Below are 25612 nucleotides of genomic sequence, written 5' to 3' on the forward strand. Positions count from 1 at the left end.
GGAGCTTTCTTTAAAAAAACCAGGCAAAGGATGCTATCAAGAACTCCCAGATGGCCTTTGGGAAAGGTAAATTCCCCATCTATCTTTTAACTAGTTAGGAAAAGAGTCTCAATTTTAGTCCCCTTGATCTACATACTGTATAACGTGAATTACATTCAATGTGAATTCACCCAGGCCTTCAGCAAGGGAGAGGAAACACCTCACTTCATCATGCTTGCCATTTTTGATCTTTATTTTTTATGTTTTATTGATTGTATCGTAATTTCTTGGTTTCATTGTTGTAAGCCACCCAGAGTTTAAATCATCATCATCATCATCATCATCATCATCATCATCATCATCTGAATTGAATTAGACTTTTTAATAAATTGTATTATAAAAATAGAGGAAAATCCTTATTTGTGAATAGGAAATAGTCATTCAGGCTTAGTATGGTGTTCTGGTCTAGGGATGTTTAAGTTTAAATCCCCTCTCGCCTTGAACTAAATGGGTGATTTAGAGGAGAATTTTTTTTCTCAGTTTAACTTATCTCACCAACTTGTGGTGAGGCTAAAATTGGAGCAGAACATACTACTGTATTTGTGCTGCCTTAAATCCTGGAAGAGAATTAATTATGTGTGTATGTTATCTCTACTAATTTATTAGACATACACTGCCAACTATAAAGATGAATATGGAAGTGACTAAAATGAATGTAAACCACCAGTCACAAAGTAGAAAATTGATTCTGCTGTGAAAGACCTTGGATCACCCCCTGGGAAGAAGGTCTCTTCCTCTAAAACAGGGTTTCTCAACCTCAACAACTTTAAATTGTGTGAACGTCAATTCTCAGAATTCCCCAGCCAGCATGGTGGCTAGGGAATTATGGGAGTTGAAATCCACACAGCTTAAAGTTGCTGAGGCTGAGAAACACTCCTCTAAAGGATGCCCCTTTAAATGGCTGCCTATCTAAAAGTTGCATCCATTTAAACCCCACTGTTGAATTCTTATGACGTAGTCATATGATTCAGCTACTGTAGGTTGTACACTGACATTTGACTGGGCTGCTGTTTGAAAACTGCTCAGAGCCTTTCCCATCAGCCTTCAGGAAGAGTATTCTCTATGGAGTGGTTTAAATTCTGCTCACTTTTTAAAATATAATTTTTATTATTTTATAAGAGAAATTATCAGGCAAAAATAAAAAGACGTGTGTAATAATACAGTGAAAAAGCATAATGACAATAATAAATTGAAAAGAAGAAAGAGAAAGAGGAAAAAAGATTCATAAAACAAGTCCTATTGAGGAATATTAATACACAGCAACCTCAGCCCTTTAAGATGTCATTAAATTTAGACCATATAGAAACATAATGTTCCATTTTCTCATTTCTACTGTTTAGAAATAAGATTTATTTTACATTTCAAAGATTGACAGAGAACACATCTCTTGAATCCACTCTTTAACATCTGAAGCCTTACTTACTTTCTTTCCATCTATATATGTTAATTCTCTTACCAATCCTCAGGCTCAATAAAGCCACAGTTTTTCATAAAATGTTAAATAGAACTGATATATATGATAATTTGAGACCAAAAGTGAGCCCTAAAAAAAAATCATATTAATCTAAGATCCCTCACATTCCTTATAATAGGGAGGCCAATCGACACAAACTAGAATTTTCTGATGGATTAACTTCAACTTTAAATAATACGTATATTTAACATTTCTTAAAACTTGGACCCACTGATTTTCCAAAATTGGATATTCCAATTGCTTGTTCTATAAATCATAAATGTTACCAATATCAACCTTTGTTGCAGTCTTTAAATCCTTGTATAAAGATCAGTTTTTCTTCAAATACAGCTTCCCTTAAATATTCAACTACTTCAGATGTTTCTAAGGCAGCTAAAGCATTTGGGCCACATGGTTCTGACAATATGTGCTGTAATTGCATATATTAACAAGTAGATGATTCAGATAAATTGATTCTGATGTGCTATAAAAGCCCATGGTTCTTGCCTGCTTTTGATAGAGTTGTGCAGACAGAAAATATCTTTCTAAACTTGCTAGCCAAATAATAGCTTTGGGTTTTAGAGCTGGCTATGGCCCCTTCTTCCAAGAAGGACAAAGAACCCCCCTCCCCACTTTTTTTTTAGAGCTTAGGCACAATTGCCCCACAGAGAAGAAGCACCATTCAGAGTATGATTCTGTAATTGAAATGATCAGACTGATTCCTGTTTTTCATTCAAGGCAATGAAACAAATGAGTTATTTCAGCATTTCAGTTTCCGATGCACTGCCATTTATTGGGCCATTGGTTTCAGCATACAAAAAAATGAGAAAAGAATTACACTGTGACATAGGATACAGTAAGAAGAAAATGGCTGGGGGAGAGAAAATGGTGGTGGGGAGATCTCAAACAACATTCTGCCTCCCCCCACCCATGTTGGAAGCTTAAAAATAAAAAACGTGTATAGTAGACACTCTTTTAAGCTCTTTCATTCAGTCTTAAATCTGTTCTGGCATTTATATCCTTAAATTAAGAAAAACTGATATTTATTTCTTCTGATAAGATCCAAGAAATAATATTTAGTGTTTTATTCTATGGGCCACAAAACCCTCTGTTAATTACACAGTGGTCTCCATTTATTCATCTACAGGCACAATAGTATTAGTAACACAGTGTCATGAAATTGGTAAGGCAATTTTAAACATTACACACAAACCATCCATTACTCAAAACCAATCTAGCTGCTACAGTTTCTCAGTCTTCAGGACAGAAAATGTTGACTGGGCAATATCAGAAAATCAGTTCTCGCTTGGCTTTTAGCTGAGTAAGCAGCTTGTAGAAAATTCAGAAGTTCAATATTCATTTGTCCAGCTTTCTCCACCTTTGTACCTTCCAGATATATTAGATTACAACTCTTATGTTGTCAGGGGATAAACACACTGACGACTATACCCAACGCATAATTATATGGTTCATATCAACTTCATCTCAATTAAAAAATGTTATACATGATCAAAAAGTATGAGAAGAAAAAACACAGGACTTGTCAGAGAATCACAAAATCTAAGGACTGGAAGAGACCTCGGAGTCTATCTAATCCCCCCTCCCCGCCCGCCAGTGCAGAAATCCACTACTACAGCAGCTCTGACTGATGGCCATCCAGCCTCTGGTTAAATACCTCCAGTGAAAAAGAATCCATAACTTCTAGTGAAGGAGACCAGAGGAAGGCTGTTCCATTGTTCAGCAGCTCCTAGTATTAGGAAAATTTTCCTGACACCCATCAGAATTTTCAGGCCGGCCGGCTGGCCTGCCTGCCTGCCTGTCTACTGGAACAACTCTGAACAAGTCTGTCTGTCCTTTTACATGACAGTATTTTGGGTACTTGAAGAGATCTATCATGTCTTCAGGCAACATTCTCTTCTCTAGATTAAGCATACTCTGCACCTATAACAATGTCTCATGATTTTTTTCCTTCCAGGCTCCTTATTATCTTGGTTGTTCCCCTCTGGACATGTTCCAGTTTATAAATGTCTTTCTTAAAATGTGGCATCCAGAACTGGACAAATATTCCAGGTGTGGACTGAGAGAGGAATGCTGATTTCTCTTGATCTTGACATATATGGCTCTTGATGCAGTCCGTAACTGCATTTGTTTTTGTTTTTGTTTTTATAGCTGCATCACACTGCTGGTTCATGTTCACTTTTTGATCTATCAAGACCCCCAGAAGTTTTTCACATGTATTGCTGCCAACCATGTATCTCCCTCCTATACAAATGCCTTGATTTTTCCTAATCAGATGTAGATTTTGTTTGTCCCTGCTGAAAGGTATCTTGTTCATTTCTGCCCGTTCTGTCAGCTGGTTAAGATCCTCCTGAATCCTGATGTTCCCCAAAGGTGTTTGCTATCCCCCATCTTTGTGTTATAGGAACATATGACAATCAGATTTTCTAACCCCTCATAGAATTGATTTATAAATATGTTGAACCTTACAAGGCCTAGATCAGCATCCTGTGGTACACCACTCATCTCCTTTTTCCAGTTTGATGCAGAGCCACTGACATATATTTATTGGGTACAATTGTTCAATCGGATCTGTATTGATCTGAGGGTAGTATGTTCCAGCCCAGATTTTGCTCATGAAACACTTGTCAAATGTTTTGTTAAGTCAGTATGTCTAATGCATTCCCCTGGTCAGCTAAACTGCTCACTCTATCAAAAAAAAGTAAGAAATAAAAATCAGACTGGTTTGGCATGACTTGTTTTTGATAAATCTCTGCTGGAAAACACTGCATTATTTTCCAAATGCTCCAAACCAATTAATAATTGTTCTAGACTTTACCTAACAAAGCAAAGCAGAAAATCTGGCAAGTATCCGTGAAAGGGAATTATATCTGTACTTCCTGCTTGTCCCAGAGTGAAAATGGGCTACATGCCATTTCCTGAGGGCAGGAGTAGAGGACATTACGTTCAGACCCTACCTAGCCACTTGAGAAGGTGACTCCCTAGGTTTTCTTATACTGCTTCAAAAGTAATGTGTTCCCCCCTCTACTGTCACAAGCAGGGGAAACTGGTTCACCTGCTGTGCTTCATTCTGTCTTATACAAATGCCTCTCTTCCAACTGGCTGGTGTGTGCTCTGGCAGGCATCCCTGTTGTCCACTCTCTGTCCACCCCACTATAGTCTGCCAAGAAAACATCACAAAAGCGGCACCCCCCCCCCCAAAAAAAAAGGGTCAGACATGACTCAGTGCTGGCACAGGGGACCTTTCACCTTTCACTTTTTCACCCTTTTTTAGAGGGGAAAAAAAAGGGTCTTGTAGTGGAATGGTGAAATGCCTGCCATTTGTTTGTTTGTTGTTTTCATTTAACAGGTTCATCAGTGGAACTGTGAAATGCTGGTCATTTCTTTGGATTTTCTTTTTCTCCTTTTAACTGGGTGAAACTGACAATGTGTCTTCATTCATAATTCCAGTGTCTTCAGCTGCTCACTCTTACAAGACTGGGTGACTGCCAAGTTCTCCCTTCTTCCTCAAGCAGCAGAATAGTAAAACTGTTGAACTAGTGGATAGACAACTAGATAAGAGTTATGGAACATCGTTTTTGTATACGATCACTGCTGCGAGACTAGTATATGTATAAAAATAAAAAGACTCTGAAATACTGTACCCACAATGAAGGAGTGGTTGGTGAAGATGATAGAATTAGCAGAGATGGCAAAATTGTCTTGTCTGATTAGGGAAAGGACAATCACCTCATTTATTAATGATGGGAAATCCCTTATGGACTTTTTGCTGAAGAAAGAAAAAAAATGAACTTGTGATTTATGGGTTTGATTATTAGAAACGGTAAATTATGTAAAGAAGGAAATTATGATATAATCTTAGAGAGAGAGGGTAAAACATAACTGCATTTAAAACCACTGTTAAGATCAGAAGCCGCTTCTTGATAATCTTTTCTTTCTCTTTCTTCTTTTTCTTATTCTTATTTTCTTTCTCTATTCACTATTTTTATTCTCTTTATTTCTTCTCTAAAATTTGTATTGCTTTATCTTGTTAAAAAATTCTTTAATAAAAATTATACACACACACACACACAGTATATAAAATGATATATAAATTAAAACTGTTGTCTTTTTTTTCTTTTTAATCAGTTCTCAAAAGACAAGTCCACAAAAGGAGAAGCACTTGATGTTTGCTTTCTGGCATGGGTGGGAGAGAAAAGAAGCAGGGGAATCCACCAATTGGGAGGCATGTTACCATTTGTGCAGACAAAAGACTGGTCATAACTGCAGCCAAAGTAGAAGAAAGGGTTGAAATCTATAAAAAGGTTTCTTAAATCAACTTTATTTCCAGCCAGTTTATGCACTGGGAACAAGCAGCTGAAAGAGGCAGCATGGAAAAGGCCTATAACTGAGTGGATAACTATATTTCAGTGTTAAAAGGAACAGTATACTTACAGTTGCAAAGATAACCCAATTAGATTTTCTGTTTTCTCAATAACTCAGATTTCCACACTGCATTATAAACAACACTTAAAAGTGTACATAGCGCCTTAGTATTAAAAAACAATTGAGAGAAAAGGCAAACATATTTCACTAGCAATTGACAGATTGAAGCAAATGAAAGCATACTCTTCATTTTGTAATGCTCAAAATATACACATTGGCTTTCCCAAAGAAGTCAAATAAATAAGTATTGCTTTTAAAATGATTTTTTTTTCCTTTTCATAATATGTTGCTAACATAGATCTCCCAATCTCTAATAACCCTGACTGATAGTTACTGCACCTGAAAGGTTTTCGCCTTTGACATTATCTGCTGTACATTTTAGAAGGCTGTGATCTAAATTATGAAATTAATAATTTTCACATAATTAAGTGGCTGTAATCATTTTCACTCTGTTCACAGGAAAAATGGTTGAATCTTCTGTTTAGACAAAATCATTAAGAACAATAACTTGGATAGTTTTAAGCATCACTGCAGGGGATATCACCAGTAAGAAATGAACCTCTTTTATAAGAAGAATGAGCTGTTTTCATCTGTTGAGAATTATTTCTAGCCAAGAAGACAGGAATAAAAGCAATCTGTAACTGTACTTCTTCACTTTAGATTTATAACTATTTTTTTCATTTGAAAAAGTATGAGATTTCTTTTTCATGGATTGCTTTATCCTTGCAAGGGCCAGAAGTATGTCTACATTACATTGGGTGGGAAATGTGCTGCCTCTGTGGCATCACCATCAAAAGCTCCAGTTCTCACTGCAGGCTATTCATGCAGCAGAAAGGATGCCTGAGGTGAAGTCTCATTGTGTGGATATGTGCAAATGGGCCCAGTTGCCTGAAAAATGTAGAAAAAGGGACTTCGTAGTAGAAGATTTAAGATGTCACTGTTACTCCACTGAATAAAAACCTGTTCAACTTCTTAACTGTAATGTGGAGTAGGAAGCAGACAGAAGGGTAGACAGCTAGCAGATGATATCTATGCTCAGTATAAAATCCAGCTGATTGTAAATCCTGATTTAAATCATATGGCAACCTAGTGCCTATCCATTTATTTCAGTCTGGAAACAGATGCAAAAGTTTAATATTGCTGGAAAAGGTGTTCATTACTCATCACAATTTTATAGTAATTTCATGATGAATTAATTAGAAAATGATTTGGGGTAAGGTTTAAAAAGTGGCATTCTGAAAATAAGTTGTACTATTTCTAATCAGGCTACCAAATATTAATTAGATGGGTTTAAGAACAACATGCTAGTGGATTTCAGAATTTTGACCTTGCAATTGTTTCCAGACCTCTCTTATTATTTAGCAGCATTTGGATCAAGGTATTCCATGATCAGTCCATGATCATACTGATTTCTTTGGATTTATTTCTATGTTACACTGTTCTCTTATTAGTCCACCAGTTTCATTCAAATTACATTTATATTATCTATTGTTCTAAAAAAAAAGGATGCCAATTTGTTTTTTTCAGTTCAACATTCTTGTCACAATAGAATTTTGTTATAGTAACACAATGTAAAATTGGTCATTCAGCATTTACATTAGAATAAGCCTGCTGTATATATGAAGATTAGACACATAAACAAATTGTCTCATCATACAGTTATTTCCCTGGTGGTAGATTTATGTTGTTCATGTTTTAATACTATTCTTTCTCCCTCCTGTTCCTACTGCCAGATGACCTTGGAGACATTTGCCATTCAAAGGATGCACAAAACCACCCATCCATCAATAGTTAGCGTTGCTTACAGAGTTAACCCTTTTCTCAGACAGTAGTACCTTGAGTTGATATCATCATGATATTTTCATGTGTCATGACTCACAGAACAAGTTTAATCTTATTTGAAAATCTTCCACTATAGGTCCTTTACATGCAAATACACTTCTCCATTTCCCTTTATTATAATTCTCTAGGATTCTGATGTGAAGTTTACTTCCCCGGGTCAATCTTTGACCTGTCTAAATCAATTTTCCTTTCATTTGAAAAAAAAAAGACTAATAGAAACTTGCTGTAGTTCATTTCTCTGCTAAAGTACAACTGAAAATATATTTGAAGATTTATGGATGTTAAATGATTGGGAGACTACTGTGAAAGCATTCAAAATGTGAAGAATTCTGCAACTTTATTACTTTTCTGAATGAATAGGTCAAGTGGAACAATGTTATATATAAATTATAGGAAAGTGAAATAGAACAGTGGATTACTTCTAAAGTAGATCACTGCCTAGAGTCAGGCTTGTCACATTTATCTATCTGCACGAAAGAGCTGAAGCTAGAAGCTAAAACTTTAATGTGTATCTAGAAGATAAAAGAAAAAGTATTAGACAAACAGAAAGGCTGCCAATATATCCTGGATGTCAAATTCCAACACTTACTGTACACAAAAGCTAAAGAAAAAAAATCAATACAAAAATTGTCAAGCTATGCCAATTGTTGTTCTGGCTAAGCCAAAAACAGACAACATATCCCTGCTGAGTTACCACAAAAGAGAACAATATTAATATATTCTTTGCTTTCTCAAATATAAGACAGCAAAAATGATGCAAGATACCTGGCAAAATAAAAACCGTATTGAAACAGGAATAAGCAGCACGTTACTTATTTAAGAATAAGAATAGGGAGGATAAAATATTGAAAAGAGACCTTAAGTAGGGAACAGGGTTAACCATGCCCATATACAGCATCTGATGTTCTCAGTGGCAGAAATGTTTCCCTATTATCTCTATTTTTAGAATCTCTAGGAAGAAACTCTCTGTGTACATAGAGGTCCTCCATGCAAAAAGAGGTTCTTAGTCAACCAGGGTTCCTCTTCCTGGAAGAAACTCTTTATGAGCATAGTAGTACAGATGGAGAACTCATCTGAGTGAACATGTAGCTTACATGAAATGTTTCAACCATATGTAAAGCCAGCTAGAGACACGACTGCTATGCATAGTGGGACTAGCCCAGGTGGTCCTGTGATCGCTGCCCCACATGTTCTGTCACTGCAGGGAAACGAAGCTGGTGTGAACTCTTTCCTACTGTACTTTTATATAGCACTTGTTAAATAGTGTTCAAAGGACATTGTACATGCTTTTGCTATTGCATACTCTTGTAACTAATCTGTGAGAGAAAAGGAATTCCATATTCCCTTTGGTGTCATGCTTCTTGGTCAGTAACTGTGTTTGCCTTCCTGCTTGCTAGTCAGTGTCTGTTTTTGGAGAATTAGAAGGAAAGTAACTCTGACAAGAAGGCAAGTAGGAAAACAGAAACTGAAAAGTTGGTCATACCTTTGAGTGGATAGGATTGTGGATTAGGAAAAGGGGTCATGAACTGAAGATAACTTCTTAGTCCAGATTCTATACTTCTTCCATTTTAAAGCTTTGAATATAAAATGGATATGCATTTTAACATTTACACTGTTGGTACAAGTTTTAGTTTCCAATTGCTTGCAAGCAACATTCTGAAAGTAGGTGTTAAAGTTCAGGAACTCCCAAATCTTGATGGGATGTGTAGATGGGACTGGGAAGAGAAGCAGTAGGACAACCTTTGGAATTTTCTGATGCTGCTCAGAAAAATCTCTCAAAACATCTCAAAAAATCTCCAATAATTACTACAGGTTCTTCTATTTCTTCACATGAATGGAGTAGTTTACAATTATTTAAAAGATTTGGGGAAAAAAGACTTCCTCCTCAATTCCTCAGTGTTCATATATTCTGCCTCACCTTGAGATTTAACGCCTGACCCCTGTACTATTCCTCATAAAAAGCCTTGTGTGGTGCAGAGTGGTAGGCGGCAGTATTGCAACCAAAACTCTCCCCACGACCCAAGTTCGATCCCAGCGGAAGCTGGATTCTCTCTCAGGTAGCTGGCTCAGGTCAACTCAGCCTTCCATCCTTCTGAGGTCGGTAAAATGAGTACCCAGCTTGCTGGGGAAGGAGACGACTGGGGAAGGCAATGGCAAACCACCCTGCTATAGTCTGCCCAGAATACATCGCAAAAGCAGCATCCCCCCAAAGGGTCAGACATGACTTGGTGCTGGCACAGGGGACCTTTCACCTTTCACCTCACACTATTCCTCATGAAGACTGTTCCATAAATACAGCCAGACAGAAGTTCTAACTTTCTTTCCATCAAAGTATTAGGAGTAAGGAGATCTTGAATATGATCCTCTCTAGGCCACTCTGCAATTTCCTCACATACTGCTTGCTCCTTTCATCTGCTTTTTCCTTTTTTGCTCCATCTTTCCACCCTCATTTTTTCATATTGACCACCCCATTTTTTTTTTCTCTCTACCTCCTCTATTCCCTCCTTCCTGTTAAAAAAAATTGGGGTGTGCTGTTGAACAAGGCAGTAGTCATGTCCGGCATCTTGATTCCCCAGATAGCTTCCAGGGTCCATGTAGGCTTAGTTGTACTGGGAAAACAAACTGCAATTTATTTTGCAGGGTTCCCAGGGGAACATTATCCTGACATCATCATCAATGGCCGATAGCAGAGAAGCAGGGAACAAATGACTGTTCCGGTAGCAAAGGGTCATGTACACAGGACAGCCATGGATCCCAGATTAGTAGTATGGCCATATCAAGGCTATTGTCTTTTCTGTGCTTAAAGTAGTAGGAAAGGGCACCAGACGAGTAGGGGGATATATTCCACCCTTTTAGCACTCATACATTACACAAACAATGTAACAATTAAATATATGCATCTATCTACAATAATAATTATAGGAAAATGAATATATAATAAAAGCAGGGAGATGCAGCAACTAAAATAAAGCATCAAATAAAACCTGCATTCCCTGAGAACCAGTGCCTCCTAGATATATTTTCTACCAAGCAAGAAACAGCTATTAAAGGACAAACCCAGCCTCTCAACACACAAGTTTTATAATGTAAGTACGATAGTTGTGAAGGCCTTTCTTGTATTTCAGTCAACCAAGTCTCCACCACATCTGGGACAGAAAAAAGAGGTATCTATATCTAAGCTGGCAGATATGGTAGGAATCCCTAATGTACCATTTTCATTACTGTTTAATTACTTGGGATAATGAAAGGAACTTTAGTATGCAGAGTGTAAACAAAAAAAAAATCAAATGAATGTTAAATGAATTTAAGATACTGCAGCCAACATTATGAGTTATTTCAAACACTTGGGAGGATATTTTCTCCCACTAACTTAAAATTCTTTTAAAATATGTGCAAATGGTGAGCTACAGCAATTCCAAGCAAATCTGAACAGGGTTTACTCATTATTCTGTTATTTCTCAAAACTTGTACTTTTAAAATATGGAACATAATAGAAAGCACCTATTGTTATAAAATATAAACAACCTTCATAAAGAGATATAATGTTTCCTAGGCACTGTTTCTCTTGATTAAAACAAATTCTTCAGTATTCATTGACATGTAATTAACATGCCTTTGTATACTTTTTTTAAAATGACATAACTGAATTCTTTATGCACAGTGTTGACTTCTTTGATCATCTGCCTTGACCATGACTGTCACATACAACCTTCTGGCGAGTTGCCATGTTATCGCCTACTGCAAAAGACATAAGGGCAAACTGTAGTTCTGTATTTACATTTCTTCTCCTTGCAGCAACTGCCTATGTGGAACCTATCTAGAAAGCATGCTTGCATATCTGATCAAATTTTACTGTTGTAGGTTATAGCTCTGATCCTTTCCCCTTGCAATCAAGTCTTGTTTAAATTCCATCTTTTGGAAGAGGGTTGATGTTTCGCAAGAATATCACATTATAGATACAGGGACTCTAAAGTGAAACTTCTGTTCCCTCTCCTCCTCTCCATTACTGAATAGGAGCAGAACACAAATTTGAGAAAATAGCACCAGGATACTACTCCTATCCATGGAGAAGTGGTCTGTTTTAAACAAAAAAATCAAGCATTTTGCATTATTCATAAATATTTATGAAGAAATGGTAAATAAGGAAAAAGGGTAAAGACATCCTTGAGTCAACTCAGCTGCGGGTGTGACCACACGGGCATGTTTATGTAGTTCTCTTAGCAATAATATGGAAGTGGTTTACCATTGCCTTCTTCTAGGATGTCTGTTTTCAACTTTCAAGTCACCCTATGTGCATGGGATTTCTTGATGTTTCCCATCTAAGAACTCACCTAGTCTGACCCTGATTAGCTTTTTTTAAGATCATCCAAGGTTAGCTAGATGCTGCTAACAGCTGTGATGATAAATCAGCTAATTAATCTTTAAAAATTAAGTATTTTTTTTAAAAAATGGGTCATTATTGTTCTGCCACAATGTGATTATATCATGAAATAAGGTTATTTTAAATTGTATGGGGAAAATATTTACTTTAATGAGTTAAAGTAAATTTTTCAAGTCTTCATTCGTCAAAATATTCAAGACTATATTATAATAATTCAAATCAATTTCCTTTTTCACCAAGTTGAATAATTAATTGAATAACAATGGGTTTAAAGGGCATGGAAGAACAGCATCAGGCAATGAAATCTTATCCTTAGATCAGCATAGTATATTAAAGCTATTGGTTCTCAGTAGATGAACTTAGCCAGCTAAATTGAAAAGCATCTCAATTATATAAAACTGCATCAGCTGCTAATCTGCATAAATAAAATAAAATAAGCAATAAGAAACAATATTGAAGCAGAAAAAAAAATGATACCTTGGGGGCTTGTGATACTCTAGCTCTTGAATATATGGAGCCCAGTTGGTAACAGTACTGGCTTTGTTTCAGAGTCAAGATCTGGTTATTTTCTTTCTCACATATTAGGATGTTATTAATTTCAGCTTAATTGTTTTTCTTTGTTGGTTTATTAGTTATGTCTCCATATGATAATTATGAACGTGATGGGCAGAGGATTATGGTTTTATATTGATTTGTTTTATTGATGGCATCTTGCCTTGAAATCTAAAGCTAGATGATTGGCCAGAAATATTTTTAAAAATCAATTTTAAAAAATCATCCTGGCTAATGAACTGTTGACTTAAACCAATAACTAGTGCAGCAGAAAAAAGTGTTTTTGCACACTGATAACCATCGGACATGTTAGAGCAGTGTTTCTCAACCTTGCCATGGCTGGCTGGGGAATTCTGGGAGTTGTAGTCCACACATCTTAAAGTTGCCAAGGTTGAGAAACACTGTGTTAAAGTAATCAACAATTAATTCAGGAAAATGCTTGTCAAGGACAACACTGACAGTTTAAAAACATAGTATTTTCCTTTGCTGGAGCATGACAAAAATCCAAAATTCAAGAACAGCTCCAGGTTATAAAAATGGCACTATTATTTATACTGTCACCCAGATGTATATTTTGCATTGAAGAAAAAAAGGAATCTTTCTTTTAAAATCTCTCATAATTCGTTCTTGCCCAAGGAGTTTGTAGTTTCGATGTGTGTGTGTGTGTGTGTGTGTCTGATTTTAAAACTATTCTATGCTGGCTCTTTTTGATCACAAAGCAATTCTCCAGACTAGGTGCTGTTTCAGACAACATTAATTCAAATTAAGTCAGAATAGAGATACAACTGCATCATTTTTTGTAAGCAATTTTAAAAGACTCAGCTACAATAGCTGGAAATTCCTGGATAAAAAACTAACGGATTTGTCATATAATAATGATAATTATTGATGATGATGATGATTTCAATCAAATACTTTGTCCAAAGAATATAAAGATACTTCACAAGCAACAAATATAGGTCATAATATATGAACCAAATTAAATGTGCAGCTAAATCTTATTAATTTGCTTCAACTGCCAGTTTTTTATTTCAGGTTAACAAAACTGTACAAATGGTAGTCTAATTCCTATATAAATATGCCACATAAATCCAGCTTAATAACTTAAAGCTCTTATTTGCAAGTGGCCAGCTGAACTGATTCCATTAAAGAGCTTATGTCTGACCTGAGGGCCACCCCTACTTGTGCTTTGAGGTCTGTGATGTTTATATCACATCTGGAAAAAGACACATCTGATGTTTGTGTCACATCTCATAGTCATCAAGCAAGAAATAAAAAATAGGCATGTATGAATATACCATGACAGAAAACATGCATCAAAAGAGAATTAAAAATAAGCATAGAGAATGAGGTAATATACTATTACAGTATTACGCACAAGGAAGATAAATTTTGATTTCCTGTAAACCACTGTACAGTCTATGTACACTAAGAATATTGATGTGTAACATGAACTTTTCTACTATGCAGTAGAACACACATCACTTTCTAGGACGTATCTTCTGCAATAAACCCTCTCCAGAGACCAATATTCAGAAGACCTCACTGATCCAAGCTGCTGGAATTTTGCCAGAGAAACCCCAAAAATGAATAGCATGAGTGTCAATCACCTTGCTAGATGTGTTCCCCTTTTAACTGTAACTAGCTGCCTCCCCTTCTATGGCAATGTAGTAAACGATACAGAAAAAGCAGGATGTACTTTAAATGTTACATGTACCTGTAGTGGAATCTACAAAGGAAGCCTTCCAGAAGAATTGAGAGTGTAAGTCAGACTAAATGGAAGTAGGACTGTGGCAAAGTCATTTGTGGGCAGAGAGGTGGGGAGCTGACTCATGAGTAACAACAAAGAAACACTGGACTCCAAAGATGTAGAAAACCTGCTGCAGTTTATTCTTCCCAGACCCTTAAGCATTCAAGGCCAGGGGTTGAAAACCAAACAGTCTCTCTGGAGTGTCAGCAGTCCAAACCAAGCATACCAAAGGAAAAAATTCTCAAAATAAAATATTCAGATCAAGGGAGAAAAATGGGACAGGCAGCAGCAGTTTGAGGCTTGTTATCCTCCTTCACCCCAGCAGACTCAATGGGCACCCTAGCCACAGCAAACAGGCAATGCCTTCTTGTGAAGACTCTGGCCCCTTCCTTTCCTCATGTAAGGGATTCCAATAGAGGAAGAACTCTACTTAGTGCCTGACGAATGAGCCAGATCTCAACCAGGCAGCATAGACAGGTGGGGGAGTCTATTTATACAGGCCTTGATAAGGGGATTTCCAGCGCTTCCTCTACAGACTTCTCTTTGTCGTCATGCTCTGGTACTTGCCATCTTCTTCCACCTTCTTCTCCAACCCCCACACCTGCTCTTTCAACAGAGCAGCCTTTAAACTTAGCCAGCTTGAGTCCACAGGCACGTACAGTCAGGAGCTCTGATTACTTATGAGGAGGCTGGTGTTTTCCTTTCACCACAAGGAGGATCAGCAGGTATCTTCAGCCTAGCTGTACAGAGTTTTGTATGCCAAAGCAGTCTTTAAATAGGCTTGAAAAGTGAGCGGCAAGCAGTGTTTCTACATAGGTGCTGCTGCATTCTGAGCCAGCTTCAATTTTCAGATTATCTTCAAGAGTTCACTGCAATAATTCAATCTTGAGGATACCAGGATGATCATCACTGATGCTGGTTCTCTCTCCCCCAGGCATATATCCAAGTGGCTTATCTACCAAACCTGATAAAAGCCCTCCTTTGCCATGTGGCTGTCCAACACCTATGCCAGATCTAGGAGAGCCCTGGATGTAAATCTGTACCTTGAGGGTAGTGCAGCCCCATCCAAGACAGACTGAATTCTGAGTATCACCTGAACTCTGCAACCCAGTTGCCAGTGTCAGTTTCAAACCCATCCTGTCTGAATTCAGTTTCAGCTGTTACCCCATATTCTGTCCTTTGCAATCAGGAGACACACAGAGGCTCTCAAGATAACCAGCCCTGACGGGGCAGATACCCATAAATATACTAGTGGCAACCAATTCCAAATACATATATAATTCTTCCCAGGGTCAGAATATAAATACTAAACAATATGAGACACAAGGTAAAATTTTGTAGGATGCCACTGGACAATATAAAAAAGGTTGAGCAGCCATCAGAAGGCATCCACAGAGCAGAACCATTGCAAATTGGGGGCTTCAAACCCCAGTTCCCTTCACTGATTGAAAAGTACAACAAGATGATGTGGGATCCAGGATTACCAACAGGATCACACTCCCCTGTTGTTATACCTGCTTTCCTGCAAAAATTTAAACAGGATGGTATCAAGCATACTGTGCATTTGTCTTCACTACAGAAGATATTGTCCAGATACTAATACCTGAATTTTTGAGGAATAGAATCAGAGAGTTCACGAAAATAGTGATGTAAGAGATTAAATTCTGGGCCCTATTGTCAAATTAAAAATTAATGAACCACTAGGTGCAGGGTAATATTTATATAACAGTTCCAAAAGAACACAGAGATGAAATTGTTTATCTTCTAACAACTTGCTTCTAATCATGCTCTGTGTAGAGAACTAGAAAACTGTAGTTGGCAAAGATCTAGCTATAAAAGATACAATCTAATAACTGTTCTTTGTGCCCACAGTATAGCAAAAAATTCTTTAAATCTTTATCAATAGATCAACATTTTCAAGGGGATATTGATTTTGATTATGTGCCATCAAGTAGTTTTTGACTCCCAGTGACCACATAGATTTTCTCCATGACAATTCAAGGGAATAAGTATTTGCTATTTTGATAAAAATATGCAAATACACATATACAATAACTGTGGGTGATATTAGAGACCACTGACATGAGAATGAAGGGCAGCAGAAAAAATATATAGAAATTAGAATAAGATATTACTAAGCATGTTGCTAAATTGTTGTGAATCCATAGGTAAGGATGAATCAAATATTCTCCTGGATAATAAATTGCCAGGACCTGATTGGTAATACTAAGGATAGCATATAGAGACATTTGTTTCTGTATATTCTAGTTTTGTTGGAGAAGATACAGAATGTGAAGGTATACAGTAATTAAATACTGTTATACTTGCTTGTGTTGATTTAAAGGATTCCCTAGTCAATTGATCAAAGGATAATATGGTTGTTCCATTATTAAGGTCTTGCCCAGAACTAATCAGAAAAATTCATGACCAGGAACTAGCGAAAATATTTTTCCAGATATGTCATTCATTACATGAGTTCCATACTTGTATCTAATGTTGGGATGCTAGTGTGAAAGGCTAGGGTTTGCATAGTAAAATCACAAATCAGGTTTTGTCATTCATTTTTTATGATCACAGTTTGTACTGTGTCACAGTTTGACCCCTACAGTATCAGAGAGAATGTAAAAAAATCAGAGGGGAATCACACCAACCACTGACTACATCTGTTGCCCCTAGTGGTCACTACAATCAGAAGGTGTAATGAAGTAATGCATACAGAAGTGGATCTTCCAGCAGAAGTCGTCAACCTGGTTCCTGCAAATATAAATCCTGTTTCATGAAATTTTAGTTTCTAGAGTATTTTGAGAAAGGGTATGTAGGAAAGGGTGGTTCAAACAAAAGTCTTTTCATAAAATCAGAAATCCCTAACTTAGATGGGAGAAGTCTGGTCTTCTTATGCATCCATAACCAGTGAAAGTATGGGAAGCAGAAAACAGGAAAAAAAAAAGAGTCACAATGGTTACACAATGGAACAAAGCAGAGTTATCTAATTATCTGAATTTGGTGGGGACATAAAACTATGGATGAACAACAGTTTGAGGACATTTTCAGAAGGGAGAAGGTAAAAACAAATAGGATTGTAGTTGAAAAAAACTGCTTCCAAATTAGATTAGTTGGTTTAATAGGTGATAAAATGGCAAATGTATTTCTGTTTAGTTGGTGCCAAGAAATGCAAACTGAATCTTGTGTGAATCTCTGTTAAGTGGCCTCTCATGAGGCCAAACATCATGGCATTGTATTGATAGACAATTTTGGCTGCTATAGCAATTCTACATGGCTTATCTATACCCCGAAGCAACACTGCCTATTCAGCAAGGGACCCTCTTTTTTTTTTAGAAAACAGAAGCCAACTACATATCAAAAATATCTTCACTGCATTTAAAAAAAACATGCCATTGTAATGTATGCATTTCTTCGCTTATTGCTAAAATTTTAATGCCAGTCCTTTCCAGGCTGGCTCTGAGTGGTATACAAGAAAAGACAATTCATTAAAGTTAGCCATGTTTTTTAGTAAAACCAACCACTCCTTTTTACCTCCCTATTTAAACTGAACACTAATTATAGAATGTTAGAAATAAGCATTTTTCAGAATTCATCACAAACTCAAGTGGCCTCAGCTATTTATTCACAATGCAGTTGCTAAATAATTTCAGAAGTCAAATATATAGAATCAAGAACCTTGCCTCTTGGTTATATTTCTCAGATCTCTGCTTCATGGATCAAAGCTCCAGGAAATATAGGGAAAACAAAACAAAAGAGTAAGTGTATAAGATAGCAAGATTTTAAAAGTAATTGAGCCACAATTATGTTAATTTGCACTATGCAGAATTTTAAAATAGATGTTTCAACAGCATTCAGGACTGCCAAACAGCAGGCAATCACTTCTGTCCAACTATTAAATGAGAAACTTGAATGCTCCTAACCCCACCATCATATCAGGAAGGGAAGGTGTGTGTGTGTGGACAAATGACTGGCAGTGAAGATTTTGCTCAGCAGCCTCTTCACCCCGTAGTTAAGCTTGGCTACAGTCTAGGAAGCTCTTCCTTTGTTTGCTGTGCCGGTCTATGCTGCTTCAGTTGTCTCCAATTGATTGATTTTCTCCAGGTGGTTGCCCACTCCCTTGCCACTGCTGGTGTTTTATTTTCACGCTTCCTTTGTTTTCCCTTCTGCTTGTTACACTACAGATGCCAAGTTCATGTGGGAGGCTCAGGCAAGCACTTTGGAGTCACCATGTTGTGAGCTTGTCAGCTGATGGGCTTCCATTGTTCTGGCAGCAATAATAATCTTAATGCGGTGCATCAAATATGAAGAAGGATTCGGCAGAGCTCATGTGAGGTTATTTGCTTGGAAAAGCTGGAGATGAATGAGGAGAGCTTATCCTTGGGGAGGGATTGTTTGGCTGACTTACCATACGAGTAAGCTACTGGGGCTGTTTGGGCCTCTTTAATGTGCCAATGGGAGATATTGGATCAAGAAAGCAGCAGGAATGATATGAACAAGTCTGCCTCTAACACTGTTGTAAGGAGGATACATTCTTCAATAAACATTTGCCTGATTTTATTGCTCATTTGCCCATTCTTTATACTTCCATGTTCACTCTATCTCTTTCCCTCCTCCCACTTCATATTATATGCTTGTAAATGTAGATGCCACTTAAAGAAATGTAGATGCCACTTAAAGAAAGAGAAAGTCTGTAACAACAAATTTCTGATGTTTCATAATTTGTATACTTAAAATCAAAAGTAAAAGAACAATGGAAGCCCCCTTCCCAATACATTTGTCAAATAAGCAGCCTCCATTAGAACCTAATCAGCAGCTATCTTTTACTCAGATACCTTATTTGTTATTACTCCTTTGCAAATGTCATTAGTCAGTACGGTAATAAACAAACAGAAAATAATAGCCTATTCTTAAAGGAAAAAAAGGAAACGCTGATGCAGAATGCCACCACCCACCATGAGGTTGATCCAGAACATTCTAGAACATTCCATTTTTCTCCCAGAATACATAGATCTGGATGATTTCAAAATGTTCAGAACTAAATAATTCTGAACAGGAAATAGTTTGTGATGTTCCAGGTGTGGACCAACCCAAAAACTTTTTTTCCCCATTTTCCTGATATATTGCTCTACTTCTTATATACAGTAGGTACAACAACTATTTTTATAATTCCAGGTTTAATTTAAGTTGGTGTGTTTTTTTGCTTTTGGGGTTTTTTTTGCTGCCTTCAAATCAGTGTTGATGCTTGGTAACTGCCTGGACTAGTCCCTGCGGTTTTCTTGGAAAATTTCAGAAGTGGTTTGCCCTTGCCTCCTCCTTCCCAGGGCTAAGAGAGAGGGACTGGCCCAAGGTCCCCCAGCTGGCTTTGTGCCTAAGGTAGGACTAGAACTCAGGGTCTCCTGGTTTCTATCCTGGTGCTTTAACCACTGCACCACACTTGCTCTCTAATTTAAGGTTAAGCCTCATACACTAAGGTTATAGTTGTATGCTGGTGATTTTCTAAGCTGCCTTTAGGACCTGTGTGAAGAAATCACCAGGGGCTGCCTGTGATGTCTTGTGGGGGAACTGCATTGTTGTGCTGGGGGACCAGTGTCAGAACTGTGAGGTCAGCCCATACAGTATAGAAGGCCTCAGTCCTTGGTGTGCTCACCTGGGAGGCTTCTGGTGACATCAGTGCTCTCAGTACTGAGATCGATGGCAGGATTGTGCTGGGGAGGTCTATCTCCTGGGGTCGTGGGGGCAACAGCAAAAAACTTGGGCAGCTCTGCTTTGTTGTTGTAAACCAGGGACCCTCCAGGCCTGGCAGAGAGAGGTCACTCAGGAGTAATTATATCTAGACTCTGAGCTGCTCCTCTTATTAGAGCCGGAGCAACTCAGGCTCTTGATATGATTGTTCCTGAGTGGTCTCTCTCTATTTGCTAGTCCTGAGTAGTCTCTGGTTTACTGAGGAGCTCTGAGAGCTAAAGCATGAGAAGCAACAGCTGGTGTACTGGTGGAAGAAAACAAAAAGTAAACATGAACAAGCATGGGCAAATGCTCAAATTCAAGCCTACGCTGTGTCAGTAAGAGAGGCAAAGTCTCTCTTATTGTGTCAGTGGGGTGCTTGACGGGTGTCTTTGTTTATGGAACCAACTCCATCTTAAGGAGGAATGAGCAGGTAAATAGCCAGTGTGACCACTATAACTATTTGCACAGCATTTTGCCAACAAAATCACATAGAAGCATCAAAGTCTTGACTCTTTATAGGAAGTCCTCACTTAATGACCATAATTGGGACTGGAATTTTGGTTGCTGAGTGAAGCAGTCATTAAGCGAATCCAACCCAATGTTACAACCTTTTTTGTTGCGGTCATTAATCAAATCACTGTGGGCATTTAATGAACCCTGTGGTCATTAACCGAATCATGCAGTTCCCCATTGATTTTCCTTGCCAGAAGCCGGCCAGGAAGGTTGCAAATGGTGATCATATGACCACGGGATGCTGTGACAGTCATAATTGCAAACTGGTTGCCAAGCACCCAAATCATGATCATGTGACTGCAGGGATGTGGGGACAGTCAGGACTGGTCACAAGTCAGCTCTTTTAGCACCATCGTAAGTCTGAACCATCACTAAAGGAATGATTGTTAAGTGAGGACTACCTGTATAGAGGGGCGCAATGTGGCAACGGGGATATTGTATTGCAATGTTAACCGGGGTTTATTTTGGTCTGATGATTCCAAGGAAGTGGACAGGGTGCTTTCTAGCATAACCTCTGCCGTCTGTGGTCTAGATCTCTTGGTTCCTTTGTGGGGCTGAAGGGTATGTGACTACCTGGATCTGAATGGTTGTCAATGCCTCCATATGTATAACAAGTCCCACCTAGCTGGGAAAGACCAAGGAAACAGATTTTAGTAAGATTATCTTTAATGCTAATCTGGCGGTAAATAAGAATCTTGGAAACTGTAATAAGAATTTCCCAGCCACATTTTTTGTGAGTTAATTCAGACAGTATCTTTTAAATTACTTTGAGATGCTTTTTCCCAGATTTTTCTCCACCTGGGCTGAATTGCCATTTATGAGAAAAACTGACTCACCCATTGCTATCTCTTCTATTCCTTCCCCAGCCTATTCCCAATCTCTCACTCTTTGGAAGATGCTGATACTTGCAGTCTTGAAAGAGGCTAGGCAAAGGTGCTTCTGGCACAGTCTCCACTTGCAGGTCTAGCAGGAGTTGGGATTCCAGAAAGATCCCCAAAATATGAACCAGCTCCTTTTTGGGTAGCACAAAATAATCTCCCATTCAAACCTGGGGTAGAGAAGTATAACTCGGTTTCATCGGTGTACTCAGAGCCCCACACTATATACATAAATCTTGCACGCAACTCATGAAGTTACTGGAGCAACACTCACTCAATTTCCATTGATTCAGCTTCTGAAGTATGTGAAGAATGGGTAAAGGGGGAGGGAGAATGGTACAAAAGTGAATACTGGTAACTTCCCCCTGCCTATGCTCTGCTGAAATTCCTCAAGGCCACCAACAATGTCAAAACAGATAGAGATTAACACAGTTGTATTTGGAGTACCTCGATGAATTAGCTGATCTCGTATTTCATCCAACAATCCCTCTTTGTGCTAATGAATTCAGTCTCTCTCTCATTCCAGCCCATATCCTGATCTAGGAGCTAGTAGCCTACTCTTGTACCAAATTCTTACTCTGTAGTAGGCAGTGGGTTACAGTGGGCTTGACAGAATCCTCTCAGCTAAGCTACAAAATCTGCCCATTTGTCCAAATCCAGGCTGCCTTAAATAATCTGCCCATTTAGCAAATTCTTCAATCATTAGGTTAACCACAAATCCTATATAAGCACACTCAGTGGGAAAGTTGTTTGGTCTTAGTGTGATATACAATTCATCCCAAACAAGGCAAGCAGAAGATTTGCTTACATTATCATTGTATTTGTCCAGCAAGGAAGCAAATGTACAGTATTGGATGCTGTGGCTGTCACAGCTGTGACCACAGAGCCAGACCACCTTGGCACAGGAGGGGAGGGAGTGTACCTGTAATAGTTTTTGTTTTACCTGTTCTGCTAGCTGGTTCATAATCTAAGCTGGGGGGATCCATCTATATAGATACTTGGTTTTGAAACTGGAGCAAGACATTGTTTATGCTGGGTTCCCAGAGTATTGGTAGACATCATTCAGATCCTGGAGTTGTATATAATGGCAGTGTGAATAATGAAAGGGCAATGAAGTTGTCAGGTTCCCTGAAAACCTTCACAGTAATTGCCAGTCACTTGACTTAGCATAGTATAGTGGGACTGTTGGCTAGAACTCAACCTGAGGTTCTCAGATACATGGCACAGGAAACTAGAAAAGAATCTTTACTGCAACCTAGAATGAAGTCATATAAAACAGTTGCTTGCATTCTCTCATGTGAAGATGCAAATTTCTTCCTATACCCATGACTGTTTAAACTTTTGGCTGCTTTTTCTTGCCATTTTTCAACACACCCTTTGCTGGTGTACTTTATGGCTCTGAAGCTGAGAGATTACTGATTCTTGGCTTAACTCTCACACTGCCTACAGACTCACAAGCCTCAAATTTATTGGGACCATAATGACATCACTGTTGATATCATAGGGTGCAAAATTCAACCTGCAAGGATTCAGTCCCACATCAGCCAGCATTTCATGAGAAGTAAACCTTGCCTTCCAAATATTTGGACAATAGAGATGTGTATGAAAAGGCACAAACTTTGCTACTGGTATTAGTCTTATGGTTGTATTAGTCTGTTAGCCTTATTTCTGAAGCCCAAATTCCCACAAAGTGCCCTTACCCAATATCAAATACAGAGCAGACTTACTATTATTGATGAGAATTTACAGAAAGTCTTTCTCTGGCTCCTCCCTTACCAATGTGGCCACTCTTTTTGCAACAAAAGAGGCAGTTCTCTAGTGTAGTCCAGATAACTGGGTCACAAATTCCCCAACCATTAGGAGTCACTACCCTCTTCTTCTCTTTTCTGAACTCTTAGAAAAGCCTCAGAAGGTACCAGTCTTTACCAAGTTGAACCTGAGGGGGCCTTACAATCTGATTTGTATGGAAAAGGGACACAAATATTTAATAGGCTTTGAATGTTTCTGTAAGTTTGAATACACAGTGATGCTTCTTGGAGTGGTGAACAGTCCATTAGTCTTTCACAGATTTATGAATTATATTTTCCATAATTTTATGGACATGTTCCTAATACAGTATTTCATTTAAATTGTTTTCTAATTTACTCTGAGGATCCTGTCCTCATAACAATAGCGTCCAAGCAATTATTCAAAACATTTGTAATAGCAGTGACTCTGTTAAGCTATAGAAATGTACCTTTAATATATGTGTATTAAACCATTTAGGCTACTATGTTTTCTCTAAAGAAATTGAAATGGATCCAAATAAAGCATAATGTATTTTCTCTCGGAAGAACACTATCAGAGTCATGCAGTAATTTTTCTGGTTTTGCCAAGTTTTACCATAAACCTGTTCCTAACTTTAAAAATCTGGCCACACCAATACCATAGTTTACTACAAAGGATGTTCTCTTTAAGTGAGATTTCAAAACCCAGCAAGACTTTCTTGAACTCAGGAATTCACTTCTCAACCTATTTTTTGCTTTTCAGTTCCTCAACCCAACCCTACCACTGTGTTAAGAAGAAAGAGCAGTGCTTCCTGGTCATAATAAATAGATTGGAGAGGGTGAGATGGAGAATAGGGAGGAGGATAGTATGGGAGTTAAGTTGAAAGCCAGAGCAAAGATGTCAGTTATATCAGCACCCAACAGTTACTCAGCTTCAAGGCTGAGAAATGCAAAGCAGAAAGTCTATTAAACCATGGGATGGGTGGGGAAAAAAGGGGTGGAATTAACTATTGTGGGCTTAAAAAGGGAACTTTCCCTTCATGTTTGGAGGGCAATTAGAAAGTTTTAGTAGCTTCTTTCTAATAGGTAATAAAGCTTCTTAACTATCTGTGTCAAAGAGCCTCAAGCCAAGTTTGAACCATGCCTAGTCAAATGTCTGGGAATTTCTGCTGTATTCTTCTTAGGGATCCTGGAGAAGAGGCTAGCAGACAACATGATTGCACAAAGTTGTCATCCTCACATAATTATTAACTGTATGAGAAGGCATGCTTGACTTGTGCTACATAATTGTCTGTGTGAACCTATTTTTCTTTAATTATTTTGAGGCTTTCATCTTATTAATCTGTCAGGCCTTTCCTCTTGCCAGCTGAATCAAACTATTCTAGTATATTGAATGCAGATAATAAGGTGAGCTTCAAGCTAACGTAGAACATTATTTTGTGCTCATGGATATATGATTTTTTTTAAATGCTGAATTGTTAATGTACTGCCATCATCTAATATCTGATGAATAAGGCATGTACCCATAAAATATACATTGAACAGGTCTTCTGTTTCAAATACCTGAGGGTAGTCCTTCATTCTGCCAGAAGTAGGGAAGTAGGGAGTTTCATTGCTGAAAATGCACAGAGGACCTCATCTGACATCCTTAAATTCCTTAAGACAAGAGGTGGCCACTATATACCTGCAGCACTCAAGTTATTCAAAGCCAAGCCAATAGCGCAACTTCTTGTGGTGCCTTCTCCAATTTTGTACCATTAGAACTTATACAATCCAGATTTCTAAGATTAGCCCTTCAAGTCCCAAAATCTGTCTCTAATGCCACCCTGAGACTAGAGACAGCTCTCATGAAAGTGGAGGCTAGAGTGTGGGTGACCATACTCAACTATTGGCTCAGACTATCCTTTTTTCCCCTTGGCCTTGCCCCATTGACTAGGAGTGATTATTTTTAATGCACATGGAAACAGGAAGTGGCAACAGAAATCTCATCTCATCCTCTCTCAAAGTCTTCTACTCAGTATGGGATATGATCAGGCCAAAGCACTCATTAAACAGCATGTAGCAGACACAGAGCACCAACTGGATTTAACTAGGTCCCCAACCTTTATTGCCAGTGAATCTGTGATGGAATGTATCCCTGAGGAGGGGGGTGATGTGACGGATCTCGGAGCTGAGGGAGGAGGAAGCACATTCCAGGGAGATAAACCTTCTCACAGCATTGAAAGCCTTGACAGGCCGACAAAGAAAGTTAGGCTGGCCCTGCCCTAG

General features: G+C 38.1%; 1 protein-coding gene across 2 annotated transcripts in view; it reads right to left on the reverse strand.

The window, feature by feature from the left end:
* Nucleotides 1-25612, reverse strand: part of NELL1 (neural EGFL like 1) — a 545320-nt gene that overhangs the window by 48028 nt on the left and 471680 nt on the right. The gene's annotated exons all lie outside the window — the stretch shown is intronic.

This window comes from Candoia aspera, chromosome 1 (genome assembly GCF_035149785.1).
Source record: "Candoia aspera isolate rCanAsp1 chromosome 1, rCanAsp1.hap2, whole genome shotgun sequence".
Classification (NCBI taxonomy): domain Eukaryota; kingdom Metazoa; phylum Chordata; class Lepidosauria; order Squamata; family Boidae; genus Candoia; species Candoia aspera.